The sequence below is a fragment of the Euprymna scolopes genome, chromosome 39 (genome assembly GCF_053919585.1).
Source record: "Euprymna scolopes isolate OS-2025 chromosome 39, ASM5391958v1, whole genome shotgun sequence".
In the NCBI taxonomy this organism is placed as follows: domain Eukaryota; kingdom Metazoa; phylum Mollusca; class Cephalopoda; order Sepiida; family Sepiolidae; genus Euprymna; species Euprymna scolopes.
Window position 1 is genome coordinate 787,501 of NC_136520.1, and position 20,599 is coordinate 808,099.

The 20,599-nt window shown below is 39.0% G+C and overlaps 1 long non-coding RNA gene across 1 annotated transcript in view; it reads left to right on the top strand.

Moving 5' to 3' along the window:
* Window positions 1-47, top strand: part of LOC145263598 (uncharacterized) — an 18,961-nt gene extending 18,914 nt beyond the window's left edge. Inside the window, exon 3 of the long non-coding RNA XR_013864579.1 lies at window positions 1-47. This exon is cut by the window's left edge and continues 572 nt beyond it. This is a non-coding gene — a long non-coding RNA (uncharacterized LOC145263598).
* Window positions 48-20,599: the final 20,552 nt, after the last annotated feature.

The window sequence follows — 20,599 nt, forward strand, 5'->3', positions numbered from 1 at the left end:
ATGTGGATATTCTTGTTCACAAAAATCAGCATCAGTAACACAAAGAACTTGCATTGTGAAAAGGCCTCATTTTTGTAAAGTTTGTGAATATTATTGTTGTAAAATATCAACGGCAGTTAAACATATAAGAACTCACACTAGAGAAAAACCACATTCGTTGAAGTGTGTAGATATTCTTATTCTGAAAACGCTACATTAGTAAAACATGAGAAGTAATACTAGAAAAAAGCCACATTCATGTGAAGTGTGTGGATATTCTTGTTCTCACAAATCAGATTTAGTGAAACACACGGAAACTCACACTGGGGAAAAGCCTCACTATTGTGAAGTATGTGGATATTCTTGTTCTGAAAAAGCAGCGTTAGTGAAACATATGAAAACTCACACTGGAGAAAAGCCTCATTATTGCGAAGTGTGTGGATATTCTAGTTATCAAAAATCTAACTTATTTAGGCATATGAAAATTCACACTGGCGAAAAGCCTCATTCTTGTGAAGTTTGTGGATATGCTTGTTCTGAAAAATCTAACTTATTTAGACATATGAAAATTCACACTGGTGAAAAGCCTCATTCTTGTGAATTGTGTGGATATTCTTGTATAGAAAAATACAAGTTAATGAAACATATGAGAACTCACACTGGGGAAAAGCCTAATCATTGTAAGGTGTGCGGATATTCTTGTTCTAACAAATCAGATTTAGTGAAACATATAAGAACTCACACTGGGGAAAAACCTCAATATTGTGAAGTATGTGGATATTCTTGTTCTGAAAAAGCAGTGTTAGTGAAGCATATGAGAACTCATACTGGGGAAAAGCCTTATTATTGTGAAACATGTGGATATTCTTGTTCTCAAAGATCTAACTTATTAAGACATATGAGGACTCACACTGGAGAAAAGCCATATTCTTGTGAAGTTTGTCGATATTCTTTTTCACAAAAGTCACATTTAGTGACACATATGAAAACTCACACTAGGATGTAACTCTCCCCAAGTTTCTCCGAAAAAATCCCAATTAAATAAACCTGGACAATACCCCACCTGGATATATGACTGGATGCAGACTAGGTAGAGCTGGAGGAAAAACTGGCTAACAGAATAGAAAGGGCACAATACCTGGCTGTTGGAGATCGACCTAGACTGGTGAAAATGAAAGCCCAGGGAAAAATGTATCGAATTCAACTTCAATAAACTCGTGAATGTAAACAACACTCTCTTCTCCTTTCACTCAAGCTTGCTTTTTATCTAGTTTTTCATCCTGTCGCATTTGCATGTGCGCCCTCTGTTTTCTTTTCGTGATCTCACGATCTCGCAAGACCATAGTCTATAAAACACCAGGCATCATCTTTTTTTCTCTTTTCCCATCCAACACGTCCCTGCGGTAAGTCTACCCCCCCTCCATCACGCCACCACTCGAATGTACATCTACACAATGCACAAATTTGTGGACGCTTGCTACTCTGGTGAGTATTATAAAAAATTTAAAAAGTAGATGTAAAAAAAGTAGAATTAAAAACGAATATTTTCTTCATAACTGTTATGGCTTGCAATAAGCCACAAAGAAAACAGAACAATGGAAAAGAGTTTAAACAATGTATTACTGGAACAACAACATAAAAAGGTTACAACTGAAAAGAGTAGTAAACATCACCGAGCAGGCGAGGGTCACTCTGGTGTTTAATCCACACCTGGGATCAAAAGGTCTGTGGTTTATATAATGAATAGAATAGAACAGTCCATTTTGAGGGTGATTCCCCCCCCCCACTCCCAAGCTGATTTCTGCAGTTGTGAAAATCAGTATTTCTTCCTTTTGGGGCAGATCACCAAGGGGTCTGTGCACTTCCTCTTTCTGTCGGAGTGTCTCAGTTCTGACATCCCTTTTGGAGGGTTTATGTCAAAACACTCATACACAGTTTCAATCGCCTCACTGCCCTCCTGTACTCGTTATTCTTGATCCTCGTAGAAGCGTTTCCTGATTTTGTTCAGGTGTGTCTTATGTTAGGACTTTGGGCCCTGAATGATGTATGTAACATGACGGATTCTTCGTAAGATCGTGCCCTGTTCCCAAAAAGAAATGTTATTTCTAAAATGTCTAAAATACACGTTATCTCTGCTGTTAAACCGTTTTGTTGGCATTGTAGAGGTTCTGTTGTGTACTATGTATTTGGGTAGCAGTTTATCAAATACGGATTTTATTTTCTGTCCAAACATGATTTCTGCAGGGGATCCCGCATCTGGCTTGTTCAGATTTCTTGTGATTCTGTAAACCTGCAGAAATTGTTGAAGGGCCTTTTCTGTTGGTGTACCGGACACCTTTTTTAATGCCTTTTTAAGTGTATCGTTGAAGCATTCGGCCTAGTTGTTGCTTCTAGTGTGGTACTGGGGTGTCATATGCTTGATTTGATACGTCTCACAGAATTCTCTGAACTCTGTTGAGGTGAACTGTGTAGCTTGTCGCTAACCCAACAGTCTACAACCCCAAACTGAGCAAACAATTCCAATAAAAAATTTGTCATTGTTGCCGTGGTCAGTTTTTGCATCTAGTACCTCTGGCCATTTAGAGTAAGAGTCAACTACTATCAGGTAGTAAAAATCCTCCACAGGTCCCGCATAATCGATGTGAATCCTCGACCATGGTTGTTCAGCCTTAGGCCAAGGTTTATATGTTATCGGTGGTACTTTTGCAGCCAAAGCACAGCCTTTGCATCTGTTCACCATGTCGGTAATATCTTGGTCTATAGGCTTTTCATTCTGTTTTTTTCTGTCCATCAACTACTACTCTTATGAGCCTATCGGAGAGAAATGATTTTATGATCGAGAAAACATTTCCAGTTATACCGTAGCTGGAAATCTTGTGAAGTATGCCCTTATGCCATACCTTATTGAAGGCCTTTGATATATCAAGGGCAATTGCCCTAGAGAGGAAGCCTTTGTCAAGAGATTCGCTAATCCTATGAGATATAACAGCACATCTGCTGTAGATTTGGCATATCACTAAGAAGGTTATTTCTGCTGAGGTGGTTTACTACTTTATTTAATATGGATTCCAGCAGCTTACTCATGACACACAGGAGACTTATTGGTCTGTACTGAGAGGGAGATGACTTATCATCTGAGTTCTTAAATACAGGGCATACTGATGAGGTTTTCCAGGGAGTCGGAAAGCACTTCTCTTTAAGGCAATGCTTAAAGAGTTTTGTAAGTATGGGGGCAAGTTCTAGTTGAAGCTTTTTCAGCACAATGATTGGAATGCCGTCAGGGTCAGTTGCTTTACTGGAATCAAGGTTCTTGATTAGCTTTTTTTTTTTTTTTTTTTTTTTTTTACATAGGCATCACCACATTATCAAGGCCCAGAGGCCACTCAAGGATAAGGGTTAAAGAGTGTACAGTAGAAATTGGTCAATATAGTAATCATTAGTAATGAAAATTTGGTAAATTTAATAACTTATATGGAATGGCTCATCAAGAACTTATTTACTTTAGACTTGAACACAACCATATTGTAGTCAGCCGGAAAGCGACATCACGCACAGATATTTGTATGTTGCAGAGCCTGTTGTCCATTATAGGAGGAAATATGCATAGGGTAGAATTAGCTGCAAAGTTCTTGGCAAATAGTTTGGCCTTGTCTAATGCTGACGAGATGACCTCAGGTCCATTGATGATAGTTGGGATAGAACGCACACTTCTGTTCAAGATCCTGTTTGCTATTTGCCAAAACTGCTGGGAACCAAGCCGCTGCTCAGCTACTTTGGATTTAACGGACTGAGCATATAGCTCTCTTGCATTTTTTATTACTCTTTTACAGTGGTTGCTGGCAGTCCTGAAGGCAGCTTTAGTCTCAGTGCATCTATTACGTTGGTAGCTATGGAAAAAGTGATTTCTGTGCGCGATGGTAGCAGCACATTCTGGGTAGAACCATGGCTGGCTGTTAGGTTTTTGTTGGAATTTTTTGGATGGTATGAATTGGTCTATGCCTACTATTAGCCATTCGGTCAGGTTTGATACTATAGAGGACACATCTTTTTTAAACATGGAATGCAGTGGTAGATCGGATATAAGTGTACGGAAGCTATCCCAGTCAGCGGTAGAGTATCAATATAGAGTACGGTGGAGAAGTACATCTCCAGACTTATTTTTATTTTAACTGATTCAACTGCGTGGTCGGAAGATCCCAGAGGAGACAAAACGGAACTTGAACATAACTCAGGGGAAGTTGTGAGAAAAAGTCTATCAGGCTAGCATACTGACGTGAAGTATCGGGCACTCGGGTGGGTTCATGAACAATCTGGGTGAGGTCATAGGCAATGGCAAAATCATGACAGAACCTCCCCTCATCATCTGTCTTGTTAGAGTGGGTCAGCCATTCCGCATTGTGGACATTGAAGTCACCACAAATGTGGATGTTAGCTGAAGGGTGAGCAGACAGGATGTGGTCAATTCTTTCAGATATGCTCTTAAGGATAGTAAATCCGCTGTTGTGGGGGCGATAGAGAGCAAATATACATGGAGAGGTGTAAGCAAGTGCAACCCGGAAGCACATATAAGGTAAATTAGGGTCTTCTCTGGAGATATACCTAACAAACGGAAAGCCATCTTTAATGTAGGCACATATTCCATGTCCATGGCGATCTTGGGGGTCAGATGTAGATGTTAAGTTAGAGTATCCTTTAATTTTAAATTCGTCAAGGGAAGCGGTCGGCCTAATGCCAGTTTCACTTAGGAAGAGTATGTCTGGTTTTGTCTCCTGCAATTGGGTTTCAACCTCTGGAAGGTTGGAATGGAGACCCCTGATGTTGGAGAAGAAGACATGGTAGTAGGGGTCTACGTTGGAGGATGGGGTTCTAGGTTTACACATGTTATTTTTCTGGAGGTTTTTCATGTTGAGGATTGGGATTTGTAGAACAGGTCGACAGACTTGGTTAGAGCAGGACAGAAAATGAAGGTAAGAGAGAAAAGGAGAGGAAGATTTATTTTTGTAGCCATGATAAGGTAAAGCCATAACAATTACTCGAAACTACTGCATGGTCCAGAGTCCATTCACCAAATGGCAATACAGCAGCCTCAGTATTTTGCACCTGCTGATAGGACGGCCTCCTTAGCGGTTAATCCAAGGTTCGGGTCCCTGACTATCAGGCAGATAGCGTCAGCCCAGATGAAACGTTTACCTCCAGCAGTAGCACCCTTACTAGTGACGTGGCCACATGGATAGGCATAGGAACAGAAAATTTCCGACATCTCAGGCTACTGTTCACGAAGTGCTGTTGTCCTGGAGAGCAGCTTTTTCTTCACCCTTTGTCAGAAACATCACTCATTGGAAATGAGGACTGAGGGACAAATAAGAGGAAGCGAGAGTAACGAGTACTGCCAATAACGCATCCACAATGCGTTGTCTACTCTCCATTAAAAAAACAGGGGTGGGTGGGTGTAAGGACTTATTAATATTTACTTAGTATAAGTCTGTCGCTTTAATTGGAAATTTAAGAAATTTGAAGATAAATCCCCCTCCCATAATTACGAATGAAATGAAAATGAAATAGATATAGGTTACTGTAATTTCCATTTAAGAGTGTTCATTTTTTCTTCTTCCCAAGAGACACTTCAAACAAAAAAATTATGACAATTTAGCACTGAAATAATTTTAAAGATACTGGTCCCGAGTTTCCACGTGTTCAGAGATTCATTAAACTGATTTCTTCTTTGCCAAAAAGGCATCTCTATCACGTTGGAAAGTTTTTCACTCACTGACACTTGTCATTCGAGTTTCGCTGCTATGGCGGAAGTGGTGGAGAATGGGTTATGGTGGGTTGGCTATACGTTTTAGTTGGTCTAAGGGAAATGGGAAGTTCATAGTTCTGATAAGATGGCAGAGCCGTGTATTACGTTCATGGGTTAGTATCAGAATGAGGACGACGCAGAGTTAAGTGAAACAGCAACTTTATTGAGCGGCCATCTTACATTAAGTAAGTGTCCCTCCTTTTGTAAGAGAGTTATTTATGAAGGGGGAGGACTAGGGAGGGCAATGGTCGGGATCTAGTTACATGCAACATCTCCCCATATCAGTGAGAATGTTTTTTCATCTGTTTTCTTCAGAAGACGGGGTAGCGATAGAGTTTTGAATGGCAGCATGGGAAAAGGTGGTTTGTGTATTCATTATAGCGTGCAGGTTTTCGAATAACGCGTTGTCAACTGTTGGCTGTCATTCTTTTCATAAATGCTTTCTTCAGCTGATTTAATTTCCTGTACCATCCTTTCTTTTTGTGGTATGGGTTTGTCGGGCCGTATTTGAGACTGAGAGTGAGCATCAGCTACGCATATAGTTTGATGGTTAGGAGTGTCAGAAGTTGCCATTAAAAAAGGAGTGATTAATTAGACTCGCTATCTTTTGAAGCTTATAACAACATGAATAATGTAATTTAAACCCTAATTTTTTTTCAATAAAACGAGCAAAGACCCAATTTTAAAATAATAAAAAGTATAATCGAAAAATATACAATATTTTTTTAATCAGTTTTCTTTAAAACAAGATTTCACGAAATTCAACGAATTTTAACTTAATCTAAATATAAATATCAAATTAAAAAAATCACTTACCTATATAAAATACTAATCAACGGGTGCTTCCATTCTTCATTTATAAGAATTTTTCCATATTTATATTTTATATACCATGTACTTTTAAAATAAAAGGATATTTTTAAGCAAGTCTCAGAAGACGGCCTTTTCGTAACTCGTTCCCGCTAGCGAAAGCGGTGTTTCTTCTATTTTTTCTAATTGTTAAATATGGATGCCTAAAAGTGCCATAAATTATCTCCCGTTTGTATTTCTGACATATTTGCTTTAAACTACAAAGTTGGTCAACATGCGTAACCGTAAATGAAAAATGATAACATTTCACTCATCAGTTTTGGCCTTTCAAAAAAAGAAACGCTCTACCAATTTTCCATTTTTTTTATTTTCTTAAAGAAGTACACAAGTTTTTGATTTAATATAATTTATTTCTTCTTTATGGAATGAATTTTTTAAATATCTAAAAAAAACAAAAACAAACCATTGAATGCAATAGAAAAAATAGTCATCAGCGTCCGATATTTACTGAAGAATCTAACCAGAACATGAGGTTTTAATTAAAAAAAAAAAAAAAAAAAAAAATCAACGTGGTTTTTTAAAGAAAGATTTTAAACTTTGGACTTTACAGGTAAATTTGAAAATAACTATTCTTTTTTTTATTTTAAATTAGATTATTTTATTTATGGATCTTTTATCTTCAATTTGTGATATATAAAACTTAGGTGAGAAAATTATTTATTTTCATTTTAATAGACATTTAAAAAGGGGGGGTGAATTAAAAAAAAACGTTTGTCTAGAATATTATATTGGGTTTATTAGAAAGAGCATAAAATTTCACATTGAACCTGAAAATATCGTAAAAATTGTACTAATAGAAAAATTTTGATAGATTTTTAAAGTGAAAAATTGCAAAAAATTTAACTCGTAAAATTCAATTCATTTCATTACATAGGAAAAATCGCTGCATGAGCGCGCGCATTCACTTTGTAAACACTTTTTTTTTAAATAAAAAATAAGATTTATTATTTTTTAAACAACTTTAGAAGTATATTCCATGAAGAAATTAAACAATTCCATTTAAAAAGAGAAATTACGATTTTTTAAATATTTTATTCGCAGTTTTGTGTTAAAGGTGTCAAAAATTCCCCCAAAATTCTGACACACTTATCTGATGGTGTCCTGGGAAAGAGTGTTTTGACTCAGGCGTTTTGTGCAGGAATCGCTTGTTTCGGCGGTATAGTTGTCCGTCTCTTGCATCTACTTCATATGACCTACCAGTCATTCGCTTACGGACTTGCTTTCCTCCACTCTCTTGTGTAGCGATTGGATGGCTTTAATCTCCTTCCCGTCTCATGGTGTCTGAACTTCATTTACTGTTTCAAATGATAAGTAAGAGATAAAAGAAGAGTAAACAGCAATGCCTTTCGTAAAGGTTTTATCAACTTAATAGTATACACGTGTTTTCAAGAAATCAATATGGTGGAATCCTTAATTCCGGCCAAGGGGAATAACTACAATCCTTTATTTCCAGAAGAGTCAAAGCAATTTATTCTAACATTTTCCCCTTCAACAATAATTAAGTATGGAATTACAGAAGTTAAATTTAGTCTGTTCAGTATTAGGTTAAGAATGTCTTATATTTACTTGGAAATCGTCGCATTCTGGACAATCTCCGCACTGACTCACAGGAATTTTGGTCCTCAGCATCCACATCTTGGGGAGCATGGATATTTTCAGGATCAAGTAAGGGATTCTTCTCTTTCACGTAGGTATTGTTTTTGTAAGTTGGCGGTTATTTAGGGACTTCAGAGCTTGCAGAATTGTTTTCATTGTGTTGGTCTTCTTGATTTGAGGAGTTAGGAGCCAGGTCTCGCACATTGACAGTAGTTTCCGCACCCGAGGGTAGTCGTACATGAGCATAGTAGGGGTTGATGTTTAATAGGGTAGCAGGGGTTACCGGAGGGTCGAGATTTATCGACTTAGTGTGGTTTCTGACATATATTGGGCCTGGTTTTTCCCAAGTAGGAACAGAAGTTCCGGAGGAAGATTTACGACTATATTTGAACATTCTGTCATGAGGAGTCGTATTAGTGGCAGTGCATAATAACGACCTAATTGAACAGAGAGCGTTTGGTAGTATATCTTCCTAATGGGACAGTTTCGTGTTGCTAGAGTGTAAGGTCGTTTGGATGGCCTTCCATAAAGTTCCATTGAGTTTCTCAACTTGCCCATTACCCTCAGGGTGGTATCCACTTGTTTTAGAAGGGGCGATACCTTTGCCACGTAAGTAACCTTTGATTTCTCCTACAAGGAAGTCGGCAGCCCGGTCAGTGTGTATCATATCGGGCATACCAAAAATTGAAAATAGTTGGTTTAGGCAGTGGATCACGGTTTTGCTAGTCATATCCTTACAGGGGAAGGCAAAGGGAAAGCGAGTATATTCATCAATTATAGTGAGTAAGTATTTGTTACCGCGCACAGAAGTAGGTAAACGACTTTTAAAGTCGATGTTTAATCGCTAGAAAGGTAATATAGCCTGTATGAGTGTTCCTTTGTTACAACTGGCAAATTTAGGTTTCAGATACTGACAGGAGGAGCACGAGTCTGCTATATCTTTAATTTGTTTTAAAGAGAAAGGAAAGTTTCTTGTCTTGATGAAGTGGCTGAGTCGCGCGACACCAGGATGGCATAGTGTAACATACAAGTCGCGGAGGTCTTGCAAAGTGTGCGTTAATGCAGAGATGCGAGAAAATGTGTCAACAGCTGTATTTTCCGTTCCTGGTGCCCAAGAAAAGAATGCAACAGATCTACCCTGTTGGTTTAGAGTAGTAGCAATGCAGTAATTTGTAGCGGTCTAGGATATAGAAGGAAATGCGTGTTCCTCTCGTATTCGGGTGTCACCAATTTGTGGTGGTGGTGCAAAATAGGGAAAATGAATTGAATTGAGAAAGAGACGAACTACGTGTTACATTGAATTAAACAAACAGGAATTTGTTTCGTGTTTAGTTTGGCGTGCGTCTCTTGCTGTTAACTGGTGAGAAAGAAAGTATATTGTAGTATAGAGAGAGAGAGAGAGAAAATGAGAAAAAGTCAATCCAGGCGATGGAGATAGAAAACGTGTAAGGTGTACGTACTGTCTGTTAACTCTTGCCCTACACATACAGTAACAGGGGATGTGATGTGCATGGGCGCGCGCCTCCCGAAAGAGAGGCGGCTGGTTCGTCGAAACTCTCAGCTCGAGAACTGGTCTGAAAAGGGTAGGAAACAGCTTGTCTTTTGCGCATGTGTGGATTTCCTTTTAAAGGGGAAGTGACGTTGTCCTTGTGTGCATACGTGTGCATGTGTGTGAGTACATGTGTGTACGTTAGCGTGTGTGTGTATACACGTGAATGTGAGTGTATATACGTGAATATATGTACATGTGTGGACATGCGCGCGTATGTTTGTGTGCGCATATGTATATGACAAGTAATATAGCTTGAGATTTGAACGCATGTTTTTGTGTGAGACTAGAAAAGGCTCCCACAAATTACTGGCATCAGTTTCTACTACAAATTCTTTATCCGGGTCAACAGTTATAAAGGTAGCATTTCTTAAGTCGATCGTTAGCATCTAAAAAGAATTTAGAATAGACGGGGGCAGTGGAAACTCCTTGTTATGGTTGAGAGGCAGTATCTTATCAGAAAAGTTTCGAATGAATTTATTATAGTAAGAGAACATATCAATTATTCGTTTTTTGAGACCGGAAATTTAGAGGCGGTTGCATTTCAAGGAGTGGTTTTAGCCTCAGGTAATCAGGAGCAATTTGGTTGTTCTGGATTGTGTAACCAAGAAGTGTGATAGAAGTAGCAGAAATGATGCTCTTACTTTGGTTGAGCGTGATGTTGTATCTTTTCGCTACATTATAAAACCTTTGAAGGTTGTAGTCATGCTCTTTTTTATCCTTTCCGCATATTGTGACATTGTGTACATACACAAAAGTGTTTGTTAATTTTTCTCTTTCTACAATTCCATCAATGCATCTTTGAAAAGCACATACTCCGTTAGTGATGCCAAAAGGGATACGAGTAAATTGGTAAAGTTTTCCATTTACTTCAAATGCTGTGTATTTCCGATCGGCGTGACTAATTGGGATTTGATGGTAAACAAACTTCAGGTCGAGTGTTGTAAAAACGTTGTATCAACCATTTTATTAATGTTAATGTAGCAGAAGTAGCAATAACTAAAATGAGGGGAAAAAGAGCTTACCTCGGGTACGTCTGTTGTGTCACCGGTTGGGGGGAAAAGAGAATTCCAAGATGGTGTCCGGGGGTTTTTATTAGCGTTTACCCCATGCAACTCTCGGAAAATCACGTTTCTTTCTCATGTTATTATGCAAATGGATAATTCCCGGCCACTATAAAAGCAGGAGGCTAGAGACGAGTCGGCGGTGTCCTGCAAATTGTGTGTGTGGGTGTTTCTGGCGATTGGAGTGTGTCTTCTTTTACCACGGTTATCACGGACAGGAATTCCCTCTCTTCTGGAGGTGGGCGATATTGACTATTTTGAAGTTGTACTGTTGCTGACAGAACATTTATTTATTTTTTTTGCCTACTACATTTTTGTTTCAGTTAAGCATGGGATAGGAATCCAGTTCTGTAAATCTATTTATGGTGTCGCTGTAGTCGACCACCATTCATTTTTTTAATTTTCATTAGAGGTCACTAATACTTGGACTCGCCAAGGAGATATAGAGAGCTCTATTATGCCTTCCCTTAACATTCTGGCAGTTTCCTCTCTAATAAATATGTTGTCAGTGAATGAGTGACGACAAGATTTGGTGGCAATAGGCGTCGTCCGTGTAGAAAGATGAGAGAAAAGGGGAGGAGGAGAAATTTTGATACATGGAAAACTCTCCCTCTTGCCCATTGCTCTGATAACAAGTTCTTCCCCGGGACCATCGAATTTCAAGGTTACGGTTTTATATTGTTTTAGGAGGTCTTTTCCGATAATCATATCAATGAACAGGTCCTTAATTACTTCCAGTGTTATGGCGTGGTGGTTTTTACTGTTTAGGGAGATGTCAACAATAGTTTCGCCGATGATTTTGGCATGATGATTAGGGTCCGCCAATGCTACGGTTTTCTGTTTGGGAATAATAAAAAGTTTCAGCTTTCTTGCTGTATTTTTGCTGATGAATGTCCCCACGCTGCTGGAGTCTACCATAGTGTTCACTACTTGCCCAATAATTTATTTTGCATTTCGTGTATGTAATGTCTTTGGCACCCGTTCTTAGTCAGGGGAGATTGGGTGGGGTGGGGGGGAGTGCGGGTCGTATAACACAGCAGCAGTGGAAGAGGAAGATTTACATACCTTCGCCCAATGACCATTTTTCTTACATTTCCTACACTCGGCGTTCCGCGCAGGACACATCGCCCGTGAATGTTGTGTGTTCCCACAGAAGAAACGAATTCCTTTTGGTAGGGTATTTCCTTTTTTAGCGGCTAAGGGAATGTCTTCTGGTTTAATTACGGTAGTGACTACGTTTGGGTGGGTATCAAAGCTTACCGTATGCTTCTCCACTTGTTCTAGACACCTAGCCATTGTAAAGGTCTATTGTAGAGTTAAGAATGGTTTTTCGAGTAGGCGCTGACAAATAGACGAGGAGGAGATGCTGCTAATGAAAGGGTCACGGATATATTGCTTTTTGTTCTCCTCAGTGCTTACTGCTTGAAATTAACAAGATTTGGCAAGTACTTGTAATATATGGCGATACGGAGTTATTCCCCCTTCACCAATAACTTTAATCGTGCTGACTTAGCATGTATTATCTCCCCCTTGTCTATACGCTTTTCAGTAGAGAACTATATTCTAAAGAAAACAGTCCTGTATATATTTTATCATGTATTAAAGCCTTCCGCTTAAGGTTATTTCTATCTTTTTCTCTACTCACTTCAATTTAATACACGATAAAATATTAAATATATATAACTACGAAAGCACAAAGATGGACAAATTCTTAAAACCTGACAAACTGAATACACTTTCTAACAGCGCTTCCTCTACGAAAATATTCAACCACTGGTATCGGACTTTTTCGGCTTTGATGAGGAGAACTGAAATACGGGATGATATCGATAAACTAGACCTGTTGATTACGTACATTTCCTCGGATGTCTATGAATACATAGTGGAGCAACAAACCTACGAGGCAGCAATCAATCGACTCAGGGAATTATACGTTAAACCCATCAACAAAATTTTCGCTAGACACGTGCTGTCAACTCGCGCACAAAAAGAGGGAGAAACCATTGACGAGTACGTACAAGAATTACGACTTCTATCAAAAGAATGTAATTTTAAAGCAATTAACGCAGCTCAAAACCAGGATGATAGTGTAAGAGATGCTTTTATTACCGGTCTACGATCGAACACCATCAGGCAACGGTTATTGGAAAGCAGGACTATCGACCTAGATACCGTCATTGACCAAGCTCGACACAGCTCAGAAAAACTGTGAATCTTATTCGCGCTATTTTCCACCAGTCAGTGCTTCTACAACCGAGAATGGGAACGTTTCAACGATGGAAAATTGTGCCGCGCTCCCCAACACAAAATCACGGTGTTATTTCTGCAACGGACCACCACGTCACAATCGCCAATTCTGCCCAGCTAAGGAAAGCACGTGTCGCCGATGTAACAAAATCGGCCATTACGCGAAAGTCTGTTGGTCCAGGCCAAATACAACTACTTCAGCTTCAATACATTCGTCAACTGAAACACACAGACTTGCTACTATTACAAACAACAATAAGTCCGCACCCGTAACAGTAGCTTCAGATTCAACGGCAGCTTTTTCTCTTTGCTCCTCTTCATCGATACTAAGGCAAGCCACTGTATACATAATGATTGGAAAAAATGAAGCTGCGGCATTAATGGACACCGGGAGCTCTGGATCTTTGATTTTGCTCGTCTACACGAAAAGAAATAAATTAAAAATAAAACCCGCTTCAAGATCCGTCTCCATGGCCTCTTCGCCACTGAACGCTCCAGTAAAAGGACTTTGCTCAGTCAACCTCAACTTGCTAGGTGAGTCTTACTCAAATACTCCTCTCTCTGTACTACCAAATCTTTGCAGTGATGTCATTCTTGGTCAGGATTTCATGAGACAACATTCTGGAGTTTTGTTTGCTTTCGGTGGCCCTAGGAAAGATCTTGTCGTGTCTAACCCTACTGCATGCAGCGTACCATCAGGTTCAGTAGACAGTCCCCCACTTTTTTCAAACCTTACACCTAACTGCAAACCCATTGCTACTAGATCTAGGAGATTCGGAGGCAATGAAAGAAACTTTATCGAATCCAAAATAAATATGATGCTTCAGGAGGGAGTAATTGAAGAGAGTACATCTCTGTGGAGAGCTCAAGTTCTTATTGTCTCGAATGAACGACAAAGAAAAAGACTGGTGGTTGATTACAGCCAAACAATCAATAGATTTACAAAACTAGATGCTTACCCCTTACCTAGAATGGATGACTTGGCGTGGGAAATCTCCCGATATAAATTATACACATCACTAGACTTAAAAAGCGCCTATCACCAGATACCTATTCGAGAGGAAGAAAAACCGTATACAGCTTTTGAAGCTAACGGGAAATTATACCAATTTTGTAGAGTACCATTTGGAGTCACGAATGGAGTGGCCTGCTTCCAAAGAACCATATATAATCTAGTAAAACAAAACGGCCTCCTTGGTACCTATGTGTACGTAGACAACATAGTAGTGGTAGGAATGACCCAGCAGGAACATGATAAGAACCTCACGAAATTCAGGGAGGTAGCTCGGCTACACAACCTGACCTTCAATGAAAATAAATCTGTTATATCAACAGAATCTATTGATTTTTTGGGCTACACTATATCTCAGGGTAAAATAAAACCCGACGCAGAAAGACTACGGCCACTGAAGGAACTGCCAACCCCAAGAGATAAAGCGGCACTACGGCGAGTTGTCGGGTTGTTTTCATACTACTCTCAGTGGATTCCTAAATTTTCAGACAAGATCAGACCCTTGATTATAGCCGACTCCTTCCCTCTGAAGCAAAATGCCGTGAAGGCATTCAAGGACCTCAAAGAGGAGATCAAGGGTGCCTTACTACACTTCATTGATGAGAATATCCCACTGGTAGTGGAAACAGACGCCTCTGATACAGCTGTTGCGGCTACATTGAACCAAGCCGGTCGTCTTGCGGCTTTCTTCTCACGTACATTAACACCCACTGAGTGTAAACACGCCTCAGTCGAGAAAGAGGCTTGCGCCATAGTCGAAGCTGTCAAAAAATGGCCCCACTATTTATCTACTCGACATTTTACAATTGTCACCGACCAACAAGCAGTGCATTATATGTTCCACTCAGAGAGACTAGGTAAAATTAAAAACAATAAGATCCAAAGATGGAGGATGGAGCTGGGGTGTTATGACTACGACATAATGTACCGCCCAGGCAAGAATAACATCCCTGCTGACACACTATCAAGAGCACATTGTGGAGCTGTCGTTAGCAGAGAAAAACTATTCGACCTCCATACTCGACTCTGTCATCCAGGCATTACCAGATTAACTCACTTCATAAAAATTAGAAACCTGCCATACTCGATAGAAGAGGTTAAAAAGGTATGTGCTGAATGTCGTGTATGTGCCCGTTGGAAACCTCGTTTCCACACACCAGACGCAGAGAAACTAATTAAGGCCACACAACCAATGGAACGACTCAGCATGGACTTCAAAGGACCCTTACCTTCCAACTCCAAAAATCGATATATGTTGGTAGTGATCGACGAATATTCGCGCTTTCCATTCGCCTTCACTTGTCCAAATATGACAACAGATGTGGTGATTAAGTGTATAAACCAGTTATTCGCCATTTTTGGAATGCCCTCATATATCCACACCGATCGCGGGTCTTCATTTGCATCAAAGGAACTCCAAGACGAACATGACGGATGGTGAGAGCATCCGCCCGTCAGCAGAGGATGAGGATCCTGCATTAACCCAGGAACCTGAAAAGTTGAGACGGTCTACACGAGAGCGTCGCAAACCAGTACGATACAACAAACTCTAAATCTTTTAAGGATGGGAGAATGTAATATATGGCGATACGGAATTATTCCCCCTTCACCAATAAGTTTAATCGTGTTGACTTAGCGTGTATTATCTCCCCTTGTCTATACGCTTTTCAGTAGAGAACTATATTTTAAAGAAAACAGTCCTATCGTGTATTAAAGCCTTCCGTTTAAGGTTATTTCTGTCTTTTTCTCTACTCACTTCAGTACTTCCAATTGTTGCATGAAATCGTCGATAGTTTGTGCCGGTTTCTGTTTATTCGTCAGAAGTTGATGTCGGTTAAATATAACATTTGCCGGTTGTATGTAAACAGCGTCTAGCGTTTCTATGGCGCCATTGTAATCCGTAACATTGCTTATTATTTCGAATACTGTCGCTGAGACTGAATTAATCAAGGCGAAGAGATTTTTGTGCATTATTTTCTATTTCCCCGTTGTTTAAAGTGTGTAAGTAATACTCGAACGTCAATTTCCAGTGTTTATAGATTTTTTTCGAATTCGGAGCTGTTGGTTCTACGTTAAATCTGTCCGGCCACAGTAGTTTGTCCATTGTTTTTTTCTGTTGTTTGTTTGCTAACTTTTTTTTTTTTTTAAGTTGATAAAATTGAAATGATAAGTAGAGATGAAAGAAGAGTAAACAGAAATGCCTTTCGTAAAGGTTTTATCAACTTAAAAGTATACACGTGTTTTTTCGAGAATCAATATGGCGGAATCCTTAATTCCGGCCAAGGGGAATAACTACGATCCTTTATTTCTGGAAGAGTCAAAGCAATTTATTCTAACACTGTTTTCTTCATGCTTCATCAGTTGAGTGTGGGAAAAGGGCTTCATTTTAATTCAACGTTGATCTTTTTCGTTTATTAAAGAGTTTTTACGCATCTTTTATATAAACAATTTTATTTGTTTAACGAGATATATTTCGATGCTATATATCCTTGTCAATGAAGAGTCTGTTCTTTTTTTCCAAACTATTATCAAGACCAACGGACTAACACTGTCGCTCACAGAATTACACCATGTGGACTAAGAAAAGAAAAAATAACAGACTCTTCATTGACAAGGATGTATAGCATCGAAATATATCTGGTTTAAATAGATAAATTTGTTTATATTAAAAAACGCGTTGTTTTTAGTCTTCCAAACGTATCCATTTAAATACTTAATTTTTATTTTCAATTAATATGCAACGTTTTAAATTCAAGTTTGAATTTTCATTTACTTTCATGCTATATTTTCATGGGGTCATCACACAGGCCATCACTTCATAAAAATTAGAAACCTGCCATACTCGATAGAAGAGGTTAAAAAGGTATGTATTGAATGTCGTGTATGTGCCCGTTGGAAACCTCGTTTCCACACACCAGACGCAGCGAAACTAATTAAGGCCACACAACCAATGGAACGACTCAGCATGGACTTCAAAGGACCCTTACCTTCCAACTCCAAAAATCGATATATGTTGGTAGTGATCGACGAATATTCGCGCTTTCCATTCGCCTTCACTTGTCCAAATATGACAACAGATGTGGTGATTAAGTGTATAAACCAGTTATTCGCCATTTTTGGAATGCCCTCATATATCCACCACACCGATCGCGGGTCTTCATTTGCATCAAAGGAACTCCAAGACGAACATGACGGATGGTGAGAGCATCCGCCCGTCAGCAGAGGATGAGGATCCTGCATTAACCCAGGAACCAGAAAAGTTGAGACGGTCTACACGAGAGCGTCACAAACCAGTACGATACAACAAACTCTAAATCTTTTAAGGATGGGAGAATGTAATATATGGCGATACGGAATTATTCCCCCTTCACCAATAAGTTTAATCGTGTTGACTTAGCGTGTATTATCTCCCCCTTGTCTATACGCTTTTCAGTAGAGAACTATATTTTAAAGAAAACAGTCCTATCGTGTATTAAAGCCTTCCGTTTAAGGTTATTTCTGTCTTTTTCTCTACTCACTTCAGTACTTCCAATTGTTGCATGAAATCGTCGATAGTTTGTGCCAGTTTCTGTTTATTCGTCAGAAGTTGATGTCGGTTAAATATAACGTTTGCCAGTTTTATGTAAACAGGGTCTAGCGTTTCTATGGCGCCGTTGTAATCTGTATCGCTTATTATTTCGAATATTGTTACTAAGACTGAATTAATCAAGGCGAAGAGATTTTGTGCATTATTTTCTATTTCCCCATTGTTTAAAGTGCGTAAGTAATACTCGAACGTCAATTTCCAGTGTTGATAGATTTTTTTCGAATTCGGAGCTGTTGGTTCTACGTTAAATCTGTCCGGCCACAGTAGTTTGTCCATTGTTTTTTTCTGTTGTTTGTTTGCTAACTTTTTTTTTTTTAAGTTGATAAAATTGAAATGATAAGTAGAGATGAAAGAAGAGTAAACAGAAATGCCTTTCGTAAAGGTTTTATCAACTTAAAAGTATACACGTGTTTTTTCGAGAATCAATATGGCGGAATCCTTAATTCCGGCCAAGGGGAATAACTACGATCCTTTATTTCTGGAAGAGTCAAAGCAATTTATTCTAACACTGTTTTCATCATGCTTCATCAGTTGAGTGTGGGAAAAGGGCTTCATTTTAATTCAACGTTGATCTTTTTCGTTTATTAAAGAGTTTTTACGCATCTTTTATATAAACAATTTTATTTGTTTAACGAGATATATTTCGATGCTATATATCCTTGTCAATGAAGAGTCTGTTCTTTTTTTCCAAACTATTATCAAGACCAACGGACTAACACTGTCGCTCACAGAATTACACCATGTGGACTAAGAAAAGAAAAAATAACAGACTCTTCATTGACAAGGATGTATAGCATCGAAATATATCTGGTTTAAATAGATAAATTTGTTTATATTAAAAAACGCGTTGTTTTTAGTCTTCCAAACGTATCCATTTAAATACCTAATTCTTATTTTCAATTAATATGCAACGTTTTAAATTCAAGTTTGAATTTTCATTTACTTTCATGCTATGTTTTCATGGGGTCATCACCCAGGCAGTTCTCAAGTATAGCAACTTGAATTTTTCGTGTGTTTGGTCCAGATCTGTAAATAACGAGTAGTTAGACGTTTATGAAAGATTTTCCAGGAGTCTGCCTTGTTTCAACTAAATACAATATAAGTCGTTCTAGAGCACTGATGTGTAAACCGGACATATCGCCAGTTAAGGAAACTGTATTAGTTGCAAGCATGTTTCGGAAATGAATCAATGCTGATGTGAATAGTGAAGGCAAGAATCAGTTGCGAGCGGGCGCCATGGGTCGAGGGCATGCCATTAGTATATCCATGTGGGAGCGACTGAGTAGAAGAAGAAAAAACTGAAAGGAGTACTGCTTATACGTTATTTGACGATCTGTCATTCTTCTTGAATGGTACTCATTCTGTAAACACGCTACCACTATAACAATATGGATCGATCAATGGCGTGACCGACCCACGTGTTACATAAATGTCCTGGAAACGGTACCAGACTGACACTATAGGCCAGTCAATAGGATCTCTTAGTTAGACACCCTTTTTGTCTGAGTGAAGAGTAACGACATACCTTAGGATTTTGGGCGTGGCTGGCGCCTTCTTTCTCCGAGGACTACGTCTATGCTTTGGTGGCTCTCTTTGGCTAGAATTGTCTTGATACTAGCAACGTCTCGACATTTAAGGCAGACATATCACGACACATGACACAAGTTATAATATAAGAATCTTAGCTTTTTTATTTTACAAAAAGAAAAAAATTATACAATATATTAGAATATTACAATATATAAAAAAACAATTAACTTTTGAATCATAACTATTAAATCTTTAAAACTAAGTTAACTATCCTGAACTAAAATGCTTGGAGGAGGGGTGCCCCCTTTTTTTTTGCAGAGACGCCCAAATACTCGTCTTCACCCCTTCCCTTCATTGCCGGTTGGAGAAGAGACAGAGGAAAGAAACAATGCATCAAGGTTCCCTTTTTTCTTTTTGTATCACTCCGCGAACAACCGAATCACTTCCCGACCTTGGTGGGGGTGGCGGAGGACCACCATGACCAGTGCAGTAGTACTAGCGAAATAGTATCACGTGTTACGTACATGGGTTACTATTAGAATAAGGACACAGAGTTAAGTGAAACAGCAACTTCATTGAGCGGACAACTTATATTAGTAAGTTTTCCTCCTTTTGTGAGAAAGTTGTACAGGAAAGGGAGAGGACTATGGAGGGCAGTGGTGGGGGTTTGGTTACACGCAACTATAGGTGTGTTGCATGAACAGAAACAGGTGTTACACCGTTTGGAGTAACGCCCCTTGGAGGTGACCGGTGTAAGAAGAGTACTAAATAAAGGTGGTTGTCGAGTAAGCACAACGACTGGTTTTATGTTATATTTTATCCGTGGGCATCCTCACACATGAAACATGGTGGCAGCGGTGGGATCTACAATAAAGAGAAGAAAAAACAAGGTAGTAGAAAAAGAAAAAAAAAACAGATAAGTAACGTTTTATTTTTCGGTGTGAAAATTACGACACCATGTGGTGGTGAGGGAAAAATGTCAGAAGGAGACATGAGTGCAATAAACAGACCGGTAGCTGGCATAAGACCACCACCACCCTTTTGTATGGAGCAGAATTTGACAGAGAATTGGAAGCTATTTAAGCTGAAATGGCATAATTATGCTATTATTACGTATCTGACAACCCAGTCGATACAATATCAAACTGCACTTTTGCTTCATATGTTAGGGGATGATGCGTTGAAGGTGTACTACGGGTTTCACTTTTCAACGCCCGAAGATGAAAGAACGCCTACGGAAATTATTCAGGCGTTTGATAAATATGCTATAGGGGAAACAAATGAAACTTACGAGCATTATGTTTTTCACACGAGAAAGCAAGGAGAAACGGAGACCATGGAATCTTTTATTACGGCACTTCGGACG